General features: G+C 37.4%; 1 protein-coding gene across 5 annotated transcripts in view; it reads right to left on the minus strand.

The window, feature by feature from the left end:
• Window positions 1-14,127, minus strand: part of ATP2B1 (ATPase plasma membrane Ca2+ transporting 1) — a 126,018-nt gene that overhangs the window by 86,675 nt on the left and 25,216 nt on the right. Inside the window, exon 1 of one of the 5 annotated variants that reach the window (XM_032416484.1) lies at window positions 5,326-5,707. The exons of 3 other annotated variants lie outside the window; for them this stretch is intronic. The gene's annotated coding sequence lies outside the window, so the exon portion shown is untranslated. Of the gene's footprint in view, window positions 1-5,325; window positions 5,708-14,127 lie in introns of those variants that run through there. One more of the 5 variants, XM_032416481.1, reaches the window with a different exon arrangement.

Consider the following 14,127-nt stretch of genomic DNA (forward strand, 5'->3'; position numbering starts at 1 on the left):
CTTAACTTTAATTTAAAAACACACTATGAAAACTATCAATCAAGTACAAATGAGCATTCTCATGCCTTCAGTGCTGGCCTGAGCAAAAAAAAAAAGGGGGGGGGGAATGTAAAGAGAAGAGAAAAATGGCACACTACACAAAAGACACAAGCACATATACAACAACAGAACTTTCTCAGAACTTGATCACCAGAAAAGGAGCATAATGGTACAGCCCATACATTGTCAACAGACTTAGCCTCTCGTAATAGGAACTGTTGGGACCATCTGGGAGGAATTAAATTTTAAAACTAGTAGATTAGATTAAGCCATATGAGACTGCTATTTTTATAGATGAAAACCAGCAGAGTATCAGCAGTTTCACATGGCTCAACCTAATATAATTGATTGAGCTGAGCATCCATATCAAACAATCTAAAAAGAGCAAAATGGAACCCAGAACTCAAGATCTGATATTAGCTAGACAGAACAAGTCAATTTAACTTAATTGAGGAAAACAAAACAACACAGAAATGGACTGGTCAACCAGGAAAGCAGAGGCAAAAAACAATCATTAGAACAGAAAAAGAAAATGTGGACTTTTTCATTAAGCACTGTTTAGGAGAGTGTTTTAAGCCACAATGAAATTCCAACAGTATCTGTATCCTGTGAAGAATTATAACATTGATATTAGTTATCAGAGTAGAACACCCATGCCAGCTACTGAGCTAAGCAATTTACAGTGTAACTCTACCTAATCTTCCCAACACCCTCTGAACAATGTACTTATTGCCCCCAACTGCCAGATGAAGTAACTGGTCTGTGAGAAGTTAAGAAAAGCCTGACTCCGTTCAACATTCCAAACATACTATCCTACTTGCGCTTCCTATATACTCACTAAGCAACCTTCTAATTATAATGTGGCTTCCCATGTGGCAAATCCACAGGGAACGGAATATGCTGGCCAGGACTCGGGAGTCTGTTTGCCAAGGCAGGTTTTGTTTTCTTTTACTGTAAATTAAATAAATTGACATTGTGATTTTTATATCAATCTCATGAGCTTTGATAATATGAGCCTGACCAAAAAAATCAATTATTAGAGTTTAGATGAACTGGGTTTCAAAGTCTTAAAATCTCAGAGTCTTTGCCATGGTAAAACTACTAAGGGATACAATCCCCATCCTGGGAGGGCCCCTTGGGGGACAGTCAATCCTCATTCTCCCGGGAGGATACCTCAACATCATCATTAGCAGTCTCTTCCTTTTTGAAATCTCCAGAGTACAAAGAGGCAAAAAGGAAGGGACAGATTCTAATCCTCGTTCTGCTGTGCTAACATTTATTCCTGAGCAAATCACTTGTCTCATTCCTTGGGCTCATTTTTCTTATGTATAATAGAGTTGTTATGATCTTATTCCTTTCTTATTTAACACCTATGGCTGCCTATCAATTTCTAGTTTTCTCTCTCTCTGGGTATTCCTTCTGCTCTAACTGGCTCTGCCATCCACTTTCTGCTTCTGCACCCGTCCCAGCAAAGCCTGGGGTCCGCTACTCTTATCTCATCAGCACTCACAGTTATGACTGTAGATCTGTAATCATAAACACTGCCTGTGTCATTATCTGACTATTGTGGATTATACAGAATCTGGTATGAGATTTGTATATACCTGATATATTGAAAATTGTGCCTTTATCTGAAAGGCCCTCATGGAATGCAACAGTCTTAGGGTCAGGGTTACAACTGGTTATTAGCGTTTCCTTTCCAAGTTTTGTCTCCTGCTTCCACTCAATGTGCCTCTGAAACTATAATTTCAAGTCTCATTTTTCTCTCATCTCCAAAACCTTGATGGTAATTTACTTTTTAGTTCTAACCTCAAGCTCAAACCTCAAAACTCCATTCCTATTACCAAACACCAAATTCCTCTAGACCAGCCTTTTCCAAACTGGTATCTTAGGGAAGGCTAATTTATAGTATGTTAACAGCTATGATGTGAAAAGGTCAACAAGTACATAGGTTTCTTTAGTCAGAGATCTCATAGCCTTGCACATTTGCGAATCTACAAGAGGGAAATATTATATGTAGCATTTCCTGGACTTATTTTTAACTACTCTTTTTTTCCATGGAGCACCTATTAATATCTCCTGGAACCAGTGTTTCACAGAATACTTTAGGAAAACACTGCTCTATTCTTTCCTGTTTCAAAGTGTCAACCACTTAAGCTCAAAAGCACCTCTGATTCTCACTCTCTCCCCAATATCCAATCAGTAGCTATATTTTTTCCTTCCAAATCTTATCCTATTTATCCTTTCTATTCCCTCTATAACACTGACTTGCGGACTCTGTCATACATAAGAGTTATAGATCATGTCTAGAAATAAATATTAGATATGTTGCTATCAACCCCTTAAGGCTGCCATGAGGAAAAAAAAAGAATGAATGTAACACCCTGCATGTCTTTCATTAGCATCCAACATTTCTCCCTAAAAGTTGGTTGGAATTTGTTCTTTATTACAGTAAATTTTAATTCAAAGCTTAAGGAAAACCATCTCCATGATTAAGGGCTGAACTGGCCTTATCTGTTATCAGCCATGATTGGGAATTTTTTAAAGTTTTTATTTAAATTCCAGTTAACATACAGTGTAATATTAGTTTCAGATGTACAATATAGTGATTTAACCCTTCCACACAACACCTGGTGCTCATCACAACAAGTGTGCTCCTTAATCCCCATCACCTATTTCATCCATCCCCCCACGCCCTCCCCTCTGGTAACTATCAGTTTGTTCTCTAGCGTTAAGAGTGTATTTCTTGGTTTGCCTCTTTTTTTCCCCCTTTGCTCATTTGTTTTGTTTCTTAAATTTCACATCTGAATGAAATCATATGGTATTTATCTTTCTCTGACTGACTTATTTCGCTTAGCATAAATGGGAACTTTTAAATGACACACATAAGAAATGCAAATAGTATGACGATGGCATGAGTAACAACAGTGGCACAGTGGGTGTCCTATCTAGCACTGGGTCACCATGTCCTTCAAAATATAACTAGGAGGTACAGAACAGGTAACAGCCTATACCTAGTTTCTCATTTATTCAAGCCAAGTTGGGTTTTTCTAACTATCTATAAATTGCATAACTCCTCAATGAGCCTACTGACCATCGTTCAAGTACTTTTATCTATAATCCCTTGCTGAGATTAGCATGAAAAGAACAGTCACGCACTGTTTCCTCATTCAAGGTGTATCTAGGTGCTGCCACTAGAGAACAAAACACCAGAGGACAAGACAGAATCATCCCTTTCTCCACAGAACATAATCTTCTGGAGGAAATATAGATATGAAACTATAATTGTACAATTATTTAATTATAATTGTGGTAAATATACATCATTTGATTCTTTTTTAACTTTTGGTTATTCATAATCTGGTAGGAAGGAGGGGAAAAAAGTGGGCATTAAGCTTACACAGGGTTCAAAACTGCATGTCTCATTAGAAACTTTCAAGAACCGGCCAGAAAATGCAAAATGAACATAAAGGATTTGGAGGAAGACAAGGATGATCAAGGGTGGGAGGGAACCTTTGGCCACAAGGTAACATTAAAAGCAAATACTTTGAAAGTGTATCTGACAGCAAAAACTGTTCAAAGTATTACATCTTTGGCTTGTTGCCAAATGTAAAAGAAAAACCACCTAATTCTGAATGTTTACTATATAGAGAATATTGTGCTATCAATTTTACATGAAGTTGAATGATTATCATGAAAACAGTAACAATTAATATTTCCATAGTGTTTTGGTTTACTACGTGGTCCTATAAGATTGGTACTATTACTTTCCATTTTTCAGTTGAGTAAACTGAAGTCAGGCAGATTAAGTAATTTGTACGACAAAGGTGGAATTCACACGCAGCCAGTGTGGTTTGCTTCTCACCACTCTACCCTATTTTTGCATATAGATTCATGGAGGCATGGTACCTGACTTCTCTGAGATGTTCACCCACTCTAAGATTCAGCACAATTATCTGTCATTAAAATACTCAGGGAATTTTAATTCTGAAGGATCCTATGTTTAACAGATCAGGAATTTTCATTATAATCAATTTTCACTGAAGCTCATTATATGAAAAGCATTATACTATGTTGTAAAAATATAAAAACAGGCTAAAAAAAGGAAAAGGTAATGTCCAGATTACCTACCAAGAAAAGAATTCTTCTAAAAACACTAGAAAACCTCAATTTGTTTCAGCAATTAGGATTATGCTCTCACTTTTCACAATTAACGGATATATATATGTAACAGTATATAGGGAATCCTATTACCTAAAAATGCTAATTTATCTCTTTTAGAGTCAAAATATCCAACCCATCTATTCCGAAGGATAACATACTTCTATTCTGAAAGCAGCATGACTAGGAACTCACTCTTTTAAAGATGTTATTTTGAGCTTTGAGAATATTTGTGCTACTGCTATATTAACAATGAGCCTTCTGAGAAGTGCACGCATCTTTTACCTATAGAGTGTGTCGTCTGGCACAAGGTAGGTACTTAAATGTTACCTAAATGAACAGAATACTATTTAACTATAATGCTAGGAAAAGTATGCAAATACTCAACTGATACCCTCCCCAACCACTGTTAGATAATTTACAACTGAAGCAATGAAGTACTTTTTACTACATTCCAGAAAACTGGCCACCACAACTCAAGTTCGTGATCATCAAAATATTTCACATGATCCAACCATTGATTACCAATATTACAAACAGGTAAGAAAAGGGTCCCTTCTAGGGTGCCCAGATTCCATTACAATTCTAGTGGTAGGTATTACTATTTATCTTCCCGGGGAGGATACTACTTTTACCTCAGAAACTCTAACTAGCCAGGACTCATTTTTAGGTATAATTATTTCACAAATGATAAAAGGTTCTCAGAAAATAATGTTACCTGAAGAACACTTAAATCTATATAGGCTAAAAGAATTATTTTTACAACCTTAGAGATTTACTGTCACCAAAATGTTTCTTCACTGCAGAGAGGGGGTTAATTAATAGAGAGGTGTTGACTTCTAAAGCAGCTAACCCATTGCTTCTGGGTGTCTAGCATGTGAAACACAAAATCCAAGCTGTGGGTGGGTCCTGGGGATAGAGAGAGAAGGGCAGGGATGAAGAAACCCCCCAATCTCCCCTCTCCCACTGCAGGAGCTCTTAGGTTCTACAAAGTACAGAATAAAAGGCTAAAACTAAAGGTTTTCCATTTACACTCAACAATATGTATTTCCAGAATTCACCTGAGATGCACAGAACCATAGAAAGCACTGCAAAAGAAACACAGACACGGTTTATACGACTTACGGTCGGCAGAATTACTGGTGATCTACTTTGTTAGGCCGTGTCAACATCAGCTGAAACTGCACATGACTTGGGACACTCATTTAAAAGTTACAATGTTCTAGAGAAGATCTGAAAAATAAGCATTTATTATACTTCAATCTTCAAGTGAGAGGAGTGTTTCTAAGTTGCTGTTTTTGTAGATATGATTTACATTAAAAGAATAACAAAGTGGTATGCAAAGTTTGGGGAACACAAAGTCTTCTCTAAGACACCACTTTTCCTTAACCAGAAGTATAAAAGTTGCAAACAGATGCAGCTTATTCATTTTTATACCTGTTGCCACATTCACATAAAATTTTCTGGTTCCCACATTTTTAAGGTAATTACCCTTCTAAATTCACATTTTTAAAACAATTATAATCCCCAGATTTACAAAGTAGTCATTTTTAATTATTATTATTATAGAACACAAACAAAAGTGAAGTTTTTTTTTGTTTTTACGGTTTTAAATCACGGTCTCTCCTTAGAAGAAAACTCTGTAGGAACTAGCATCAATTATGGATCAAAAAAATATTCAGAAGCAACCCTCTCAAAACCAAAAACCACCACCACCACCACCACCACCACCAAACCAAAACCCCCAATCACAGCACTAGTCTGAAAAGTATTTCACCATTTTGAATAGTAACAATACTTCATATATCCAATAGTGCCAGAAAGGCAATACAAGAACCAGCAGATAGAAGCTTTCTTTATCACTGCCAAATGATACTGAATACAGACCCCGCAGGATATTAAACACCTTGCATTTTTCATGGATTCAGGGCCCAGCTTTTGAGGTACTCCTATGCAGAGCCCAGCTGTTTTGAGTGATTTATCCACAGGAGTTTAATTTCAATTGTGTGCTGGAAAGTGGGAGGCAGTGATTATACCCTCCCCAAATCTTTCTAGCACACTAATGAACATTTTAAGAAAGAGTTTCCAACTGAGATTAATTTGTCCTTCAAATATTCTCCTCCTAACTCACTAATGGCAATATCTGATTCACCATACCCTTAAATGGAAGAACACAGGACCAAGCTTATAATGAAATTTAGGCTTTACTCATTTTAAGACTGAAAATGCCACAGAACAAATGTACTTCCTCTACTATCTTCAAAGGAAAACTGTACTGGAAGGAATCCTACCTACACTTCCTTGAAAATACATGAAGCGGTTCCTAACTCTTTTTGTACTTGCATATTTCTCCTTGTACCAAACCTCACCAGTGTTCATTTCTTCTTCTCTACAGTTATCAGAAAATCAGATGTGGCTATTCATAATTTCACCAGGAGTAGACTATCAATTAAACTATATGTTCATCTTGTTCATTGTTTTTCCATCAAAAACCTAAATGAAAACATAAGAGACACACAATTTTCAAATGCCACAACTAGGGGAGAGCTTATACTAGATGGAAGGCTATACATGTTCGATGCGTGGGACAGAAAAGGGAAACAAGGTGAAACTGTATAAATGTTAGATCCTGCACTTAGATTTGTTTGGGGGGGGGAAGCCATATATAAGTACAGAATAGAGAAATCTAAAAAAAAAACCAAAACCAAAACCCTAAAGGTTTTAGTTCACTATAAATTCAACCTAACCCTGCCTGGTTACCATTACATTAAATAAGGGAAGGCAGCAGTGGATCTTCAGTTTCCTGGAGAAACTAACTGAGGAAAAGCATTATTTCCCTGAATAGGTCTTTTATACCGAATAGCCAGTTTTAGAACACTTGATTATATATTCATGGGACATTGGGGGTTCAGTGCAAGACTGAAACCACCAGAAGAGCTCCCTCTTTGTGTGGGTCAACAGTCAAGGAAACTTCATGGTGAAGTCATTTCTGAAGAAATCTAAATTCAGACACTCTTATGGGAAAGCACGCAAATCATCCTATTAAAAACAAAAAACAAAAGCCATCTTCGTATTTTCTGGCCATCAAACAAAAGTACAGGTAAATGCAACTCTTCATACCTAATTCAGAGGACTGAACATTAAAAATTTATTTTAAAAAGGTAACTGATTAGAAAACAACTTTCCTAGTTATAGAGAGACTATCATGTACTCATCCTTATGCTGAAATGTTCCTCCTTGAAAAAACTGTACTTCTACAACCCATGGATCAGAGATGCAGTATGTAAGAGACGCCACCAGCTACATTTCCAAGCTCAGCTGAATTAGCCCCTAACACTGAGAGAGTGGAGTCGGGTGGGGGACTTACACTACTGTTCATATCAGTAATGAGATTATAATAAACACCTGAAAGAAAGTGTGCAAGGAAGGGGCACTACTTTAGTGTGGATAGCAAATGGTATTTGAGAGTGTCCTCAACAATGACAAGGAAATAGCTTCAATTCAATGTGTGGGAAGAACATCCCTGGTGGAGGGAACAGGAAGGTCTTGAGTTTGAAATGCCCAAGAGAGACAGAGGGAAGGCCAATACAGCTTGTGCACCTGGGGGATAAGCTGGGAGAGTTGAAAAGGGCCAGATACAGAGCGAGGGCCCTGCAGGCCATGGCAGAGTCTGATTATTAATTACAATGTGCTATGGTTTGATATCTGTTTTGAGATTACTCTCGCATCTTCGAAAAGTGGACCCTAGTGCAGGGTGAGGGAATGAAACTGTTAACTAGTTTTGTCCATTTTTCTTGTTAGGTAAGGAAATGGAAATCATAACCTCTCTCAAACAGTGGAGGAGTCAAGAACATTGCATCAGGCAAAATTACTAACCTACTAACTGCCCCACCTTCCTGCACAAAGTAAGAGTTTTTGTGAAAGACTTTTAAACACTGACTTCATCAGTGAATAATGTAGGTAAATAGGGTGACTTGTGACCAAAAATAAAGGTGACTAACAGGAGTGCCTTTTTTTTTTAAACCCCATGTTTCTTTTTTTTTTTTTTTAAGATTTTATTTATTTATTTGACAGAGAGAGCGTGAGAGAGGGAACACAGCAGGGGGAGTGGGAGAGGGAGAAGCAGGCTTCCCGCTGAGCAGTGAGCCCGACGCGGGGCTCGATCCCAGGACCCTGGGATCATGACCTGAGCCGAAGGCAGACGCTTAACGACTGACTGAGCTACCCAGGCACCCCTTAAACTCCATGTTTCAAACCAAAGTGATTCTACAATGGAAATCAATCCCCTCATGGAACACAGAAGGATTAAATGATGTGACTCTAGAGGTTTAAAAAAAAAAACATTTTTTTAAAAAAGTGGCCGTTTGACTGCCATTTCATGTTTTCTTCTAGTGAGTGGAAAAAGAACCTGTCAGTGACTGACATTCAGAAATGGCTCAATGAGTAATGAGCCTGCTAATTAAGCCTTACTCCTCCTCACCTCTATGCTGTTATTCATATTATTTACCCTTTGAGAATGATCTCTTCACCCCTTCAGGGAGTCTTACACAGTAAAGCCTGTTTAAAAGTACTGCTGGGGAATCAGAAGTGGTAAAGATACAATAAGATTTCATGCACCTTCTCCAATACATTTAGACAATATGATAACAGCCGAAAGACCTAGAACATGCCCTCTGCTCATGGGAAATAGGAAGCTATTCTGCGTCTGTCTCACTAACACAAATCAAGAATTGCCTTAAGAAGCAACTGAACCTGCACACTGCCAGAAAAGCTCAGTATCAGCGGTGCAAAAAGTCAAAATAATTTTGGCATAAAGTCTTAAAATTCAAGTAACTGGAAAAACATTTGCAATTTACATATTCTTCAAAGGCTCCGCATTCACATACTTACACACTTTGTGGTGGTCAATATATGAGGCACCTACCAAAGTGCAGTATCTTGTCAAATCAGGTGTTTCACAGGGATTATATAAAGTTCTCTCGTTGCTGAAGCAGCTACCCAGCACCACCTACATTGACACTTCCTACTGCATATTGCTACTTCCATGGGAAGGCTTGCACTTCTACCCCTATCTTGGCTTACACTCCTGAGTAGATCCAAAGCTGCTTACAGCATTAAAAAAAACTCCTTGCTTCAGGCTCTCAGAAAAAAGTAAACATTACACGAACTTTCAAGTGAAGTTCAGAAAAAGGCATCTGAAGATGTTCTTAAACTGGAGTTAGCCTAAATTGCCCACAGCCTGTTTTTGCAAGACCCAACGCTAAGAATTGTATTTTTTTAAATAGGTTTAAGGGGTTTAAGGAAAAAAAAATATGCCATAAAGACTGGTCATGCTCTCAAAAGTCTAAACTATTTCACATCTGACCCTTTATAGAACACGTTTGTTGATTTGTGGTCTAAGGCAAGCAGTTCCCAAAACTAGCTGTGTAACCAAATAATCTAAAGAACTTCAAAATAAATACAGAGTCCTAGGCCTCACTCCATACCAAGAGAATCAGAGTCTCCAGGACTAAGAATCTTAATTTTAAAAAGCTCCTCTAGAATTTCTGCGTCAGGAGGATAATGGTAGCAGCCTGAATACCAATCTCTCTCTCAAAATACAAAAATCACAGAGTGCAAATAAAAACCACACATGACCCCCAGCATTACTAGGAGACAGAATACCACAAACTTCGAATTACCTACAAAGTAAAGAAATAAACACCAAATCCAACACAGCTCCCACTGCTTTGCAAACCTATAGCCACAATGCACAGGAGAGGAGACGCTTAAGAGACTCAATGGAAAAGAGAAGGGACCAGAGGACACAGATGAAGCACAGAAAAAAAAATCACCCAGAGAAAAAAAAGTCCAACATCATCAGCTACCCAGGAGGAGACTGAATGGGACCAGCACTGGAAATGCAGGCTCAAGCAAGCAGTGCTTCTGAGGATCAGGCAGAGAAACAGAGAAGGGAGGTTAATCATGGACATATGGCAGTGAAGGAAAAGAAGGGAAAACTAAGGATCCTGAAGAAACCAGAGAAAAAGACGCACAAATTTCCACCTAATTTCTTCACTACTGCCATCATCCATTAAAACAAACAAAAAAGAAAAAAACAAAACTTCACTATTTTGACTTGAAGGCATTTACGAACTAAGAACCCTGCCCACAAAATGCCTAGGAATAGGGAGGGGGAAAAAAAAATCAAACCAATTCCATACAAAGGTACTGGAGAAGGAAAACAGAAAATGCAAATCCTAACATTTCAGCTGGCAAACATTCTCTCCACAAAACAAAAATGACAACACACACCAAAAAACCATGAAATATTATAAAACTGTAAAGCAATACTTCAAATTGAGTTTAATAACCTCAAGCAAGTATTTAGAGATATTAAAAACAAATACTACCTACAACCAAAAACACAGAAAATAAAAACAGAAATGAAACAAAAATCCAGGAAGAAATGCAATGAGAATCAATCAATCTCAGAGAAGGAGTAAGAGGGGGAAAAAAAGACACATTTTTTTTTAAATTAACAACAAATTACACAATGTTCAAGGAAAAATGGATGTGAATACAAGAGACACTGAAGGAAGGAAAATAAGGGAATGAAAATGAAATGAAGGAGTAAAAAGGGTCAAAAAAAAGTGTCTGAAATGTAACACGTGCAAGAGATCCAACACTGTATAACTGGAGTCATTTAAGGAAACAATGGAGCAGAATATTTAAAATTACAACTCAAAAAACCTTTCCAGAAATTAAAAAAAAATCTAAATCTGCCTATAGAAAGCAATCAATGTATACCTGGGAAATCTGACCCAGATCCATCTACTTCAAGACATGTCTTGGTAAAAATACTCAAGTTTAAAGACAAAGGGAAAAATCCTCTGAGGGGAAAACAATCAAATTACTTTAAAAAGTAATAAAATTAGACTTCAAAAACAATGCACAAAAAAATAAAATAGTCAAGAAATTTAACAATGTGGGAGCCAAGCTTTCCTTCAAATATTAAGGCTACAGAAAGAAAAAAACAATTTTAAATGTAGAAGAACCCAGGAATACTCTATACACATGCCCTTACTAAAGAATTTACTAGAAGATGGAACTTCATCCAAGAGATAACTGGAGAAGCTTAAGCAAAAGAAGTACTGCTGAGCATTCAACAGATTTAACTGTAGAACAAAGACAAAGGTAAGAACATGGTTAAAAGAGAATGTATGTGTTACACATGCTGACGAAGTAGAAAGAATGCACAAATACACTAAATAAAATGACAAAGGAAACAACTTTGTGCAGAAAAAATGTCAAAAAAATAGACTGAGGCCTTCTATGTAAATAAATCTTAAAACCTAGATGAAATGGATACTTTCTTAAGAAAACACAGCTTACCAAGACTGACCACAGCAGACGTTAAGAAACAGAAAGTTACCAAAAAAAACCTTGCACAAAATAGCACCAGGTCCAGAGGGTTTCACAGAACAATCCCACTAAACTTTGAGATCAGCATCCAATACTACATAAATTGCTTCAGAAAATAGAAAATAATTTCAAGTTTCTTATAAACCAAGTATAACACTGATATCTAAACCTAATAAAGACAGAGTAAGACTGCACACTAAAAATCACTTACAAAAATTGATTCTAATTTTTTTCTTTTTTTTTTGAGAAAGAGAATGGGTGCATGCACAAGGAGGAGGGCAGAAGGAGAGGGAGGGCAAGAGAATCTTAAGCAGGCTCCACGCCCAGCATGGAGCCCAATGTAGGGCTCTATCTCAGGACCCCGAGATCATGACCTGAGCCAAAATCAAGAGTCAGATGTCTGACCGACTGAGCCACTCAGGCGCCCCTGATTCTACTATTTTATTTAGGACTTCTTCAGACTCCAACACCACATTAAGGAAAAAAATACACCATGATAAAATGATATTTATACCAGGAATGCAAGAATAGTCCAATATTAGAAAAGCTTATAGTAAGTAAAAACAAATGCATACTTAACATGATATTATATATATAGATCCCAACGTCAGTTAATTGATGGGGAAATACTAGAGTCATTCAATATATGGTCAAAAACAAATGCCTACCACATCCATTACTATTTAACATTATTTTGAAGGTATCAGCCAATGAATTAGACAAAATAACCAAAGAACGGGAAAAGAAAAATAAAACAATCTCTATAGATGACATGATAATATATCTGGAAGACCCTAGACTCTGGAACTAAGAATCAATAAAAATAACTTAATGGGGCACCTGGGTGGCGCAGTTAGGCGTCTGCCTTCGGCTCATGTCATGATCCCAGCATCCTGGGATAGAGCCCTATGTCGGTCTCCTTGCTCAGCGGGGAGCCTGCTTCTCCCTCTGCCTCTACCCCCCCCCCCACTCATGCTCTCTCACTTGCTCTCTCTCAAATAAATAAAATCTTTAAAAAAAAAAAGAAAGAAAGAAACTAACTGAACAATGAAACAAATGAGTAAGTTTGGGTTAAAATCAATGTCCTCCACAAAGATAACTAATAACCAAGTAGAAGATGCAAACCCCATTACAATAGCAACCAAAAAAAATTGAAAATACTTACAAATAAACAAGAAATGTTCAAAATCTACATTTAAAAAAAATCCTGTAAAAACACTCCTGAAAGACAGCAGTGTAGACTTGAACTGGAGACAACCCTTATTCATGATTAGGACATCTCAATATCATCAAGATGTCAGTTTTCCCTAAATCAATTTGTAAATGTAATGCCATCCAAATAAAAACAGCAAGATTTTCTCTGGAACTAGACAAACTGATGCTAAAGTTTATACGGAAAAATAAAGACACAAGAATAGTCAGGAAGCCACAGCAAAGGAAGAACTATGATGGGGAGATTAGCTCTACCAGATATTAAAATGTACTGCAAAGCCTCTATGAATAAAAGAGTGTGGCACTGATACATGAAAAGCCCAAAGGACTAGAACAGAAAGTCCAGAAACAGGCCTAATTGCACATTGAAACTCAGATTACTTGACAAGGAGGGAAAGCCAAGATGAGCTGTTTCATAAATTGTGTCGGGGCAACTGGACAGGTATTTAGACAAATGTAAAATTGTATCTGTTCATCCCTAATACCATATAAAAATAAACTCCAAATGATTCAAGGACATAAAACTATACAAAAACTAGAAGAAAACATAAGTGAGTCCCTCCATAACTGGAATGTAAGGAAAAGTTTTCTGTAAATACGACCACAAAATAACACAACTTAAGCCAAGTCAAGGCACAAGTAATAAATATGGAGAAAGTATCTGTAACATCACAGAAAAAGGGCTACTTCCCCTAATATATTAAAAGAAATGTTTTAAATGGAAGAAAAAAATATTCCTATAGAAATGAGCAAAAGTCACAGACAATTCCCAAAAATATAAAAAGAGCCCATTAAAAACAGGGAAATGTCACTTACAAGAGAAATGCAAATGAAAAACTCTAGTGAAATACCACCTCTTACCAAACATATTAACAAAAATTCAAAAGCTGGAAAGTATACTATTTAGTCAGGCTTTGGGGAAACAATGAATTCACCAGCAATGCACGCAAAACATCACGTGGCAGTTCTAAAACGCAGTTGCAAATTTTTGACACTAGTCCCATGGAGAAGTGGAGTCTATGTTCCTACCCTTGAACAGGGCAGACTTTGGGACTGCTTCCACCAAGAGTACCACCAAAGCAACATCACTGGACGCAAAGCTAGGTCATAGAAGTTCATGAAGCTCCTGTGGCTGTCTGGGAACGCTCGCTCTCCTGACATGCCCTCTGAGCACCCAGACTGCCAATTCTGTGAAGAAGCTACAACTGCACTGAGAGACCATGTGTGCACATCCTGGCTGACAGGCTGAACTGAGCCCAAACTCAGTCATCTCGGTCGTGGCTGAGTGAAGAAGGTGCTGCCATATAATCG

This window comes from Phoca vitulina, unplaced genomic scaffold (genome assembly GCF_004348235.1).
Source record: "Phoca vitulina isolate PV1807 unplaced genomic scaffold, GSC_HSeal_1.0 scaffold19, whole genome shotgun sequence".
NCBI classification, from domain to species: domain Eukaryota; kingdom Metazoa; phylum Chordata; class Mammalia; order Carnivora; family Phocidae; genus Phoca; species Phoca vitulina.